This window comes from Diabrotica virgifera, chromosome 2 (genome assembly GCF_917563875.1).
Source record: "Diabrotica virgifera virgifera chromosome 2, PGI_DIABVI_V3a".
In the NCBI taxonomy this organism is placed as follows: domain Eukaryota; kingdom Metazoa; phylum Arthropoda; class Insecta; order Coleoptera; family Chrysomelidae; genus Diabrotica; species Diabrotica virgifera.
Genome location: NC_065444.1, coordinates 129,453,502 through 129,466,052, shown reverse-complemented (window position 1 = coordinate 129,466,052; position 12,551 = coordinate 129,453,502).

The window sequence follows — 12,551 nt, the reverse complement described above, 5'->3', positions numbered from 1 at the left end:
TATGATACTTTTAGATTTATTAAAGAAAAATGAACTTTTTTATTAAATATAAAAATGTAATTTTCGATTTAAGGGGGTATTAGCACGCTATGGTCAAAATAGGTGGCGAATTTGTAAACTAACGTTTAACAATTCTTTGAATAGATAGCAGCACGTACATATATTTTATTATTAAATTTAGTTCTCTGAACGACACAGCATTGATGCCACGTCACGCCACGTATTGCAACTTAAGCTCGGCACAGCTCGCTCTCAATCGTACTTTGTATTTACAGACGACAGTTTTAATCCTTTCTTTACCTGCCTAGGGTAAATTCTCATTAATAGATTAATAGATACTAAACGTTCATTCATTTGAAAATAGTTTATTATTTAATATTGTATTTACAGACGGCAATTCGTAATTTTTTACCTGCACAAAAAGATTTATATCAAACTAAAGAAATTTGCAATTATTTGAAATACAATTAAGTGCCTATCTAAACGACCAAAAAAGAATTATGCTAATTCTCAGAATGAAGATCGAGTATAAAATTAGTATTTTTAATAAATGTAAAATACGTAAGTCAATTGAAAAACAGCGTCACTACAATAACTTTTTTCATATTGAATGTTTTTTCAACAGTGGAAGTTTTTTCCTCGGAAAATTTGACATTTTCATTTCATTTCTCATTTCAACATGCGAGGCAGAATAATAATTAGCCTAATGAGCCACTTACTTAAAACATTTTTAAAAGTGATATAGGTACAGCAGAATATATAAAAAATGCGAAGAACAAGTATCATGGACAAAGATTGGATTCCGCAATGCCTTGCCCTTAGGCACCCGAGAGGCTCTATTGACTGCCCAACTGCTTATGCAGAGGTGCAGATATGTCAACTATGACGTACCTATATATTTGTTTTATCGACTACAAAAAGGCATTTGATAGAGTACAAAATGATAAGCTCATACTCATAACCATCTTGGAGGAAACTGGATTAGATAGATCTAAACATTAGATATGCCGACGACACAGTAGTTTTTGCAGATATCCTAGATGATTTGCAAATAATAATGTCGCGGATATAAGATATAAGTAGTGAACGTGGACTTAATTTCAATACGAAACAAAGAAAGTAATGGTAGTCAGTAAGAGCGAAATATATTACATATACGGCTTTTGGTTAACCAACAAACAATTGACAGAGTAAACAGCTACACATACCTTGCTACCTACATAAACAGTCAATGGGACCACTCTAGTGAAATAAAATAACGCATAGGAAAAGCGAGATCAGCGTTCATAATGATGAAGTCTCCTTTCAGAAGTCACATTTACCACTTGGTAACAAAATTTCTATTATCAGATCCTATGTATTTTCTAGATTATTATACGGAGTAGAAACCTGGACTCTTTCCGAAGCTTCTTTAAGAAAACTCAAGGCATTCTAGATGTGGTATTACAGTCGCATTTTAAGAATTTCGTGGATGGGTCGTGTGACTAATGTTGAGGTCTTACGTAGAATGGGCAATGGGCAAGGAATGCGAGATTATTAACACACATTATTATCAAAGAGCGCAAAGTAGAATATCTTGGCCATGTTATGAGGAATGAATAGAGCTTGCCGCTACTCATTCTTCAGGGCAAGGTATTGGGAAGAGAGGACCAGGGAAAAGAAGAATATCTTGGCTTCATAATCTGAGAAACTGGTTCAATACATCGACAAACAGACTATTCCGAATAGCAGCAAGCAAAGTTAGGATAGCCATGCTGATCGCCAACATCCGGAACGAATAAGCACCGTGAGAAGAAGAAGTATACTTCATTTTAAATTATTCTTCTTATTCATGTGCCTCGTCCGTTGCGGACATTGGCACGTTAGTCCAAACCATTGGCGTAAGTTTTGAAGCCATGAGTGTCTTCTTCTTCTGGGTCCACGTTTGCTCTCTATTTTACTCTGTATTGTCAGTGGCAGTGTACGATATTTATCATGTCTCATAATATGATCGAGGTATTCAGGTTTCCGTTTCTTAATTGTGAAAGAGATTTCTTATTTTTGTTTTCCCCTCGGCGCAATACCTCTACGTTGGTAGTGTGAGTCGTCCAGGATATTTTGAGGATAGGTCGGTACACCCACATTTCGAATTCCTCTAGCTTTTTCATCAATGTTTCCGTTATTGTCCAGGCCTCTGCTCCATACAGCAAGACCGGAAAGATATCATTTTAGCAGCCGTATTTTTAATGGGATAGATATGTATATCGAATTTGATGAATATATTTCTCATGTTGTCATAAATGTTGCTCTGGCCTTTTCAATTCTAGACCGTATTTCGGTTGTTTGATCCTATTTCGAGTTGACGACTTTTCCAAGGTATACATATGAGTGTAATGTGTAGTGTGTGTGTGTGTGTTGTGTAAATGTCTTGTTACTTAGCAAAGTCGAAGTCATTGTTTTTTAAGGTGACCAACTATTTTTTGTTCAAAAATGGAATGCGAGAGAGACACTTTGCAAGTATTGAAAATATGTTAATCTCCTAAACCTACAGAAAAATTTAAATCCTAATACTAAATCTGTTTCTGGGCAAAATAATTAATCCTAATACTAAATCTGTTTCTGGGCCAAAAATAATTAATCCTAATGTTTCTGGGCTAAAAATTTAAATCCTACTACTAAATCTGTTTCTTGGACAAAAATGTAATTAATCCTAATACTAAATCTGTGTCTAGGCCAAAAATAATGAATCCTACTGTTTCTGGACCAAAAATAATTAATCCTAATACTCAATCTGTTTCTGAGCCAAAAATAATTGGTCCTAAAATGTTTCTGGGCTAAAAATTTAAATCCTACTACTAAATCTGTGTCTGGTACCGCGGACCCATAAAATATTTACATAAAAAAAAGGATTACGAACGAAAACTTGTAAATATACGCTAAATAAATAATATGAGTTTTTGCTATCTACTAAATAATAGTTTTTTCTCACTTAATTCGCGCAATTAGTCACTTTATATAACGACACAATGAAAAAGTCTCTATTTCTCTGATTGAAATATGTACAGTCTTACATGACTTGTCTTATGTATTCATCTAAAGTATATTAACATTATAGAAATTTAAAGTTAGTTTATAATATATAGTAACTTTAGATTATGTTGCGAGGCAAATGGTGCGAGGTAAATGGTGCGAGGCAACTGGTGCGAGGCAAATGGTGCGAGGCGAATGGTGCGGGGCGAATGGTGCGAGGCAAATGGTGCGAGGCGAATGGTGCGAGGTAAATTCTTCTTCTTCTTTGAGTGCCTCTCCTATCGGAGATTGGATATCATTAGGGCGATTCTAATTTTATTTACTGCTGTTTTGAACAATTCGTTAGTGGTACAACCAAACCACTCTCTCAAATTTCTCATCCAGGACATTCTTCTACGGCCTGGATTTCTTCGTCCTTGGATTTTTCCTTGCATTATATTTTGTAGGAATGTGTACTTTTGTCCCCTCATCAGGTGGCCTAAGTATTCAAGTTTTCTCTTTTTTATATTCAGTAGAACTTCTGGCTCGTTATTTATTCTGCGTATTACTTCTTCATTTGTAATTTTATCCACCCAACTTATTCTTAGTATACGGCGGTAGCACCACATCTCAAAGCTTTCAAGATTTTTAATATTCCTCTGTTTAAGAGTCCATGACTCAACACCGTAGAGCAAAGTACTGAATACATAGCATTTTAACATTCTAGTTCGTAGATGAATACTAATATCACGATTACAAAATAATTTTTATAAAAGTAGACCTGGCAATTTCAATACGTCTTTTTATATCGTGATTTTGGTCACCTGTTTCATTGATAAGGGTTCCCAAGTATTTGTATTCGTTTACTTTTTCAAGTTGGGTACCGTTTATTGTGATACTAGTGTCATTTATTGGATTCTTACTGAAGGTCATATATTTGGTTTTTTTGACGTTCATCCTTATGCCGTAGTTATTACATATCTCATTCATACTTTCAACTAGATGTTATAGATCTTGCGCTGTTCTTGCCATTATCACAGTATCGTCAGCATATCGAATGTTATTGACTATTCCATTGTCCATTGACTATTATCCCTTCGTTTGCATATGAGAGAGCTTCTTGGCATATTTGTTCGCTGTAGATATTAAACAAGAGCGGTGACAATATACAACCCTGTCGTACCCCTCTACGTATTTCTATTTCGTTCGATGTTTGGTCTTCTATTTTTATATTAGCTCACTGATTCCAGTACAGATTTAATATTATTTGCATGTCTCTAGTGTCAAAGGCCTTTTCAAAGTCTATAAAGCAGGCGTGTACCTCTTGGTTAACATCTAGGCATCTCTGTGTTAGAACGTTCAAGGCAAAGAGAGCATCCCTTGTACCTAATCCTTTTCTGAATCCCATCTGTGTATCGTTAATATCGATGTCTAGTTTTTGATAGATTCGGTTGTGGATGACTAAGAAATATTTTAAGCAGGTGACTCATCAAGGAGATTGTTCGATGATCTGAACATTGCATTGCCTTAGTTAGCCTTAGCGAGGTAAATGGTGCGAGGCGAATGGTGCGAGGTAAATGGTGCGAGGCAACTGGTGCGAGGCAAATGGTGCGAGGTAAATGGTGCGAGGCAAATGGTGCGAGGCAAATAGTGCGAGGCAAATGGTGCGAGGCAACTGATGCGAGGCAAATGGTGCGAGGCAAATGGTGCGAGGCGAATGGTGCGGGGCGAATGATGCGGGGCAAATGGTGCGAGGCAAATGGTGCGAGGCAAATGGTGCGAGGCAAATTTACTGTTTTAGAAGGGTCCATTTGAAACAATTTAATGCTCTAAATAAGTTCACTAGCCATTCTATCCATTCACAATGAGTATAAAATTATACAAATGAGTACTTTTAGTAAATGTAATTTCCACTATTTTTTCTAAACTAAGCATTTTCATACCTAAATAAAGTTAATTTCAAGTGGGAAGCTATTCATTTTTTTAGGATTGTAATGACGAGGGTCTTTCATTGACGAGGACATTTCAAAAATAAAGCAGAGAGCGACTTTATTTTAGTCATGTCAGTCAGTTCTTATGCCAAAACTTTTATCAGAGCTCATTTGAAAGGTTTTTTACTTTCAAAGATGTCTGTTAAGATTTCCCCAAAAATTGAACCACTTTTGGGATTATTTGAGATTGAAGGTTCTCAATTTCGAGGTTCTTCGACAATAACCATCCTTTATAGAGCAATAACTCAGTCGATATTGGGTTTACTTAGGTCTTTTCGACGCGAATATCTTTGTTTTTTTTTATGAGCGGCAATTTTGTTCTTAATGATTTTGGCGAAATTTTGTGCCGGTGAGTGTATTTTAAGAAAAAATAATCAGTATATTTATATAACCCCGTATTCACCAGAATTTAAATACACCGTTTTCCGTTTACAATTAATAGCTTTTATTTTAATGTTCTTTCTCTGCTCAAAAAGTTGGACCGGTATAAAGCATGGTTTCTGAAAAAATAAGATCAAGATCCAATTATAGATTTAAATATCCTTAAAAATCTGCTCTTTTCTCTGCGTAACTCGAAAATGACAAGATGAAAAAAATGGCTCAGTATAAACATGTGGAGTTTTTTTGACAAAAGTTGAATTTTTTAATTACTGTATAAAAACTTTCAGATCACTACTTTAAGTTAGGTTGATAGCGCGAGTATCACCTTTCTTACGCCCCTTAACCCTTTACCTTTTAAGTAAAGATTTTGATGTGATCGACGTGGTTTTAGAGTGCTTCAAATTTCCTTTAAAATGATTGTTGAATGAATACAGCATCCTTATAATGAATGGAGTTATTGTAAAAAAATCAAACACCTTTTTTCAGTTTTGGAGCAGATGTGAAAGAAATCTCGCTATACCGACTACTCACTTTTCACAGCTGCTGTAATATTGCCATCACTAGTACCTACATTAGATGCTTTGGTCAAGCGCATTAGAGAGTTTATTACCAAATTAAAATTTGGCTAGGCGATAAAGCTCTTAACCGATTGGGGATGGAATAATGCTAATACATACATAGATATTTGCAGCCCACAAAACTGCATAAATTAATAAACTGCGCCACAACAATTTCTAGAACTCATTTTTTGCAACTGCAAAACAGGATGCAGCGTCATGCACCTGCAGAAAGATCGGGCTTATTTGTAACGCTACATGTGGGGGATACGTAGTAGGGATGGGAAAAACCTACCGGTTTAAACCTAAAACCGGTTTTTTTACTTCGCAATAACCGGTTTTACCGGTTGTTTTTTGTCTCAGTTATAACCGGTTTTTTCTTTTTAAAGTAAAAACCGGTTATTAGGTTTTTACGGTGATTAGGATTAGGTTAGGTATTATTTTGGAGTCCAATCATAATAATTATTATTCTCAAGTAATTATTTCAAACAAAACCATAATTCAAATTTTATTTTATAGAATACAGAAGCAAACTGAAAGTGCAATCTCACATCAGCCAGAAACAATTATTAAGCTTTATTATAATATTTCCTTGTAAAGGTATTTGTAATCATAATATTTACATAAGAAGTGATCTGGTTGAATTAGACGCAAACATCATCTATTTTTCACACTTAACTCTTGACATTGAAAGTGGGTGAATGACTTTTTCTGATTACCAAAAATAATGCTCTGACTATGAATATATATCGAATTACTGATTACGAATATGAATCTCCAAGAACTTCGCTACGTTTTCGAAACGATACGCTCATACAGGAAGTATTAAATGAGTTAAAATTCTACAAATATACAAACGTAAACGTGTTAAAAGTAATACACGTTCTTTCGACTTTCGATAGTACTAATTTTGATCATATTGATATCGCGTCTAACGGAGTATCGCAAACTAAAGTGTATTGTAAATGTAACTTTGTAACCTATTGGATTAAAAAAACCGAAAACCGGTTTTCCAAATACCGGTTTTTTTGACCGGTTATAACCGCCAGGTTAAACCGTAAGCAAAAAAAAAACCGGTATAATCGAAAACCGGTGTTTTGTAAAAAACTGGCATAACCGAAAACCGGTGTTTTGTCAAAAACCGCCATCCCTAATACGTAGGTGTTAACTGTCAAAACAGTGCTCCAATCTCTAACAAAGATGAGAAAGGAAAGAATGACAGAAAGGTAAACAAATAATGATTAATTTTATTGCTGTATAATATACAGTCGGAAAAATGAAAGATTACCCATGAACGATCACATCAATCACTTATTTTGTATTTGCTGTCTTTTTCGATAACAAACGTTTGTTATTTATAGAACAAGACAGCAAATACAAAATAAGTGATTGATGTGATCGTTCATGGGTTATCTTTCATTTTTCCGACTGTATGTATAATTTACAAATTTATTTTACACCACCTTAAAAATAGGACATTTTCGATGTCTCGTATTTCCTAAACCTGATGTCCGATTTAAGTGATTTTTTTTAATATGTTATAGCCTTATTCTTTAACAATATCGCTGAAATAATATTGTTGCTAGACAAGTAAATAGTCATTGTATACCGGGTGTACCAATCAGACTGTTTTTTTTTCTCAAATTCGTAACTCCCTGTGGAATATTCTAGCATTTATAATGTAGTGAAATTAAAACCCAACTATAGCCTCAAGTTCTTTTAACATTTTATTGTTTGATCCATTTGCTTATATTGGAAAATAAAAAAGTTATTAGGTACTTTAACAACTAGCAACGTTTTTCGTCAATAAATCCTTATTTTCTGCTAAGTTTAATAAACAAGTCTAAAGTAGGCTATGATAAATTAACAATTTGATAAATGTCAAATTGTTTAACAGTCAAAAAGTGTCTTTTTTTTTGTAAAAATTAGTAGATTTATTATTTAGCGCCGGACTCCACTCCGAAAATTGAACACATTGTTTCAAATACAAGTCAATCCATTTGCGACTAAATAATCGTGGATTGACTTGTATTTGAAACAATGTGTTCAATCTTCGCGGCAAAATAATCGCGCGACTACAAAATCGCAAGTGGTGTCCGGCGCTAAAGTTCGTATTTTTTTCTTGTTTGGTGGAAATGGAACGCGCTACAAGGAATTCGACCCGCGATGAGTGTGTTGAAGCAGTGACCTTACATAACGAAGGACTTAGCTACCATGCTATCGGCTCCTTATATTAATAATAATTTTTTGCTAATGCACGACAGTGCAAGACCTCACGTTGCACGAACTGGGACCGACAATTTACAACAGGTAAATCTTCGGACTTTTGAATTTACCACCGCATAGTCCAGATCTTAACCCAATCGAACTTTTGTGTTACACAATTTGCAGAAGACTACGACAGCGTTTGTCACCTACCGGAACCTTACAAGAGGTAGAAACAGTAGCTCTCGAGCTTTGGAATGATATTGTTTAAGACCAAATAGCAAACCTCATTTGTAATATAAAAGGACACATCTCTTTTATAATACAACATAAGCGAATGAATCAAAAAACAAAATGTTAAGAAAGCCTAAGGATACAATTGAATTTTAATTACAACATTTTATAAACGCTAGAATATTCCACAGGGTGTTCCGAAATTTTAGAAAAAAAACACAGTATGATTGGTACACCCGGTATACAATGACAACTTGTCTATCAACAATATTAGTACAGGGATATTGTTAAAGAATAAAGCTATAACATATTGAAAAAATCACTCAAATCGGAGGTTTAGGAAATTCGAGACATCAGAAATGTCCAATTTTTAAGGTAATGCGGTAATTTTGCTGCTTAGTGTATTAATTTTTCATTATACAGGGTGTCCAAAAACTCTACTGACAAACGAAGACAAGAGATTCCTCAGATAATTTTAAGACAATTTCACCCAATTCACCCAGTCCAAAAATGCTTCTTAAGGGAGCTAGAGCTCTTTGAAGATGGCGTCTTGTAATTAGTTTTTATTAAATGCCTCCAAAACGGTTCTACTTAGGTTCAACTTGCTACGCGTATTTATCTTTCAGAGATAAATCGATTCCATCTATTACGAATTTCTAGTACGGGCCATAGGCGTCCGTTTTGGGTAGGGCTACGGTTATTTTATCGCATACCTTTTAAGCATTCTTGACGCTGGCTTGTTAAATTCTGAGGTATCCTAGTACCAAAGGGTACTCTTGTTTTAAATCTGTAGGACACACCGTTTTCTAAAAAAATCGATTTGAAAATTTTTCGTTTTTTGAATTTGAAAAAAAAATTAAAAAATTTTTCCCAAAAGAAAAACCGTGTATTTTACTAACTTAAAGCAAGAGTAACTTTTAATACTAAAATACCTCATATTTTAATAATCTAAATAGTGTCAAAAATGCTTAAAAATTAAAGACAAAAAAGTTATGCGATAAAGTTACCGTTGAGCTACCCAAAACGGAAGATATGACCGGTGCTAGAAATTCGCAATTAATGAAATCGATTTATTTCTGGAATATAAATAAAAGTACCAGTTTTCGTTTTTCTAAACAGTTTTTTTTTGAATTTTTTTTTCAAATTTTCAAATCGATTTTTCTACAAAATGGTGTATCCTATCGACTTAAAGCAAGAGTACCTTTTAGCGTTGATTGATGATTTCAAACAACGCTTTTAGTACTAGAATACCTTACAATTTAATAATCCAGAGTCAAAAGTGCTTAAAAATTACATACAAAAAAGTTATGCGATAAAACATCCGTGGCCCTACCCAAAACGGGCGCCTATGACCGGTACTAGAAATTCGCAATGGATGGAATCGATTTAACTCTTGAAAATAAATATGCGTACCAATTCTTAGAAGCATCTTCTGACTAAGTAAATTGGGTTAAATTGTCTTAAAATTATCTGCGGAATCTGTCTTCGTTTGTCGGTAGAGTTTCTGGACACCCTGTATTCCTGTTCATGTTGTGCCATGATAGTAGAGGATCCGATATAAGGTCGGCCTGCACCGATCTGTTTAATAGATAAAAATTATTTGATAGGTAATTTAGTATGTTAACAATTATAAAAAACATGGGGTGCCCGATATAATTTTGTTCTGACTATTGATTAATAATGGCAGGGGAGCCCAAGCGGGGATTTTTGCAGTTACTCGAGCGCGTCAGATTATTACATGGGGAAAACCTTGTACCCTGAAAATGCACCTCTACCATATATTGGCTCTTAATGCAGGGGAGTTCGTTAAGGGGCGGGGGGCGAAAAAAAAGTGTATCCTTAGAAAACTCGAAATCATCAGATTAGATAAGGTAAGTAAAGTACGTACATGCAAAAAAGTGTATATTTCAAAAATCTGATGATTTGAGCGGGGCATAAGGATGTAATGGGCGAGTCCCAAATTTTCACAAGAAAAAAGCGAATATTTCGCGAAATGAATGACAGATCGAAAAACTAAAAAATATGTACTCAATATTTTTCAAAAATCTATCGAATGGCACCAAACACGACCCCCCACAGAGGTGGCGTGGGGGGTTACTTTAAAATCTTAAATGGGAGCCCCCATTTTTTATTGCAGATTTGGATTCCTTACATAAAAATAAGTAACTTTTATTCGAGACATTTTTTCGAATTATGGATAGATGGCGCTATAATCTAAAAAAACGATTGTTGGAAATGGGAAATTAAATTAAAAATGGATAAGTCCCCAAAATGGAAAACTTTACTTAACTTTTTTTGGTTTTAGGACCTACTCTTCACAACCCAATAGGTCCCCAAAGCGCTTGAGTGACTGCACATTTAGCATACTTTGCTCCCCTACCATAATTAAAAAATGACTTTTTATAAATAAAACAAAAATTTGGCCTGGGCAGATATTATTTTAGATTTTTTGGATCATTCGAAATAAAAAAGGTCTTTTGTAATAATTTTGCTCTTAAGGTGATCGTTTTCGAGTTATAACAATTTGAAACTAAAAAAAAACGAAAAATGACGATTTTCAAGGTATTATTTTTGTAATCATAAATACCTAAATTCAAGTTCAAACTTTCTTTTATCAGGTCTCGATAAGAATGTTTGCCATGCTTTATTCTAAAATATATATTTTTTAAATTGTTAATGTGGAAGGTTCCTTATAGGAAGACGGGCGATCGGTTAGGCAATCAAAATACATACAATTTTTATGTGGTGGATAGATTCCGTTATTTTTTGAAATATTATATTACCCCAAGAAAGCTACGTGTATATTTTTATTACAAAATATTAGAACAGTTCACGAGATATCGAAGAAATCGATTGTAATCGAATGTTCGTGGAATGTAAACTCAAGGAGGGATATCGCGATATTAACAAAATAAATAATGCATATAAAGTTATTGCATATACAGTGTCTGCGTAACTTGGAACCATATGGGAAACTTTTTTAAGGGGCTATCCTAGTGTAAAAGTACGAAATTCATATACTTTTTTTGGGAATTTCTAAAATAAAAAGTATTATACCAATTGTTTTGAAAATTTGCGTGAGCATTTATCATAAAAAGAAGTACATGTAAAACAATTTTCATATTATTGAAACTTAAACGATTTATGCGCGATCTATTGGCACCGTGAAAATAAAAACATGGCCCCACTGCTGCAGTGATTGGGACTAATAGAGATCCTGAAATATAAAATTTCAAACTTATTATTGAATTATAAGTTATTTTCTATACCATCAACTAGGATTTTCGAAAAATATTAAAATTTGGAAAAATGACGAAGTGTTGAATTTTTTTTTAAATTAGCTAAAAGGTTTTTAGTTTCAAAAACCGCCAAATTGACATTTTTTATCCGATCCAAAAACCCCTAGTTGATGGTATAGAAAATAACTTATATTTCAGTAATAACTTTGAAATTTTACGTTTCTTGATCTCTATTAGTCCCAACAGTGGAGCTATGTTTTTATTTTCACGGTGCCAGTAGATGGCGCATAAATCGTTTAATTTTCAATATTTTTTTTATGAAAATGTTTTACATGTACTTCTTTTTATAATAAATCCTCATGCAAATTTTCAAAACAATTGGTACAGTACTTTTTATTTTAGAAATTTCCAAAAAAGTATATGAATTTCGTACTTTTACACTAGGATAGCCCCTTAATATCAATTTTACGAAAAAAAGTTATTCTTTATATAGTGCTCTGCATAGTCTAAAACCTAAGATGAAATCATCAGATATCAAATTTTATCAATAATATACGAGGTATGTCCAAAAATATGAATTTCGCTCAAGAGTAAATAAAGTGCCTTTATATTTCACAACATCAAAAATTGTTATTAAAGAAAGTTGTTTGTAATTAAAAATTATGTTGTAATATGCATTTACACTCTTCTAATTGAAAAAAAAAACACAATTTGAAATTTTCCTTAAATTACGGCTATTCAACATCATTTTAATTTAAGATAACTCCGTTATTATTAATTTTGCGAAAAAAAGTTATTCTTTAAAAAATGTCTGAATAGTCAAAAAACTAAGATGCAATCATAAGATATCATTTTTTTTTAAATTTTATACGAGGTATGTCAAAAATATGAATTTCGCTCAAGAATAAAATACCTTTATAGTTCACAATATTTCAACTAGAAGGATGCAATTGCAT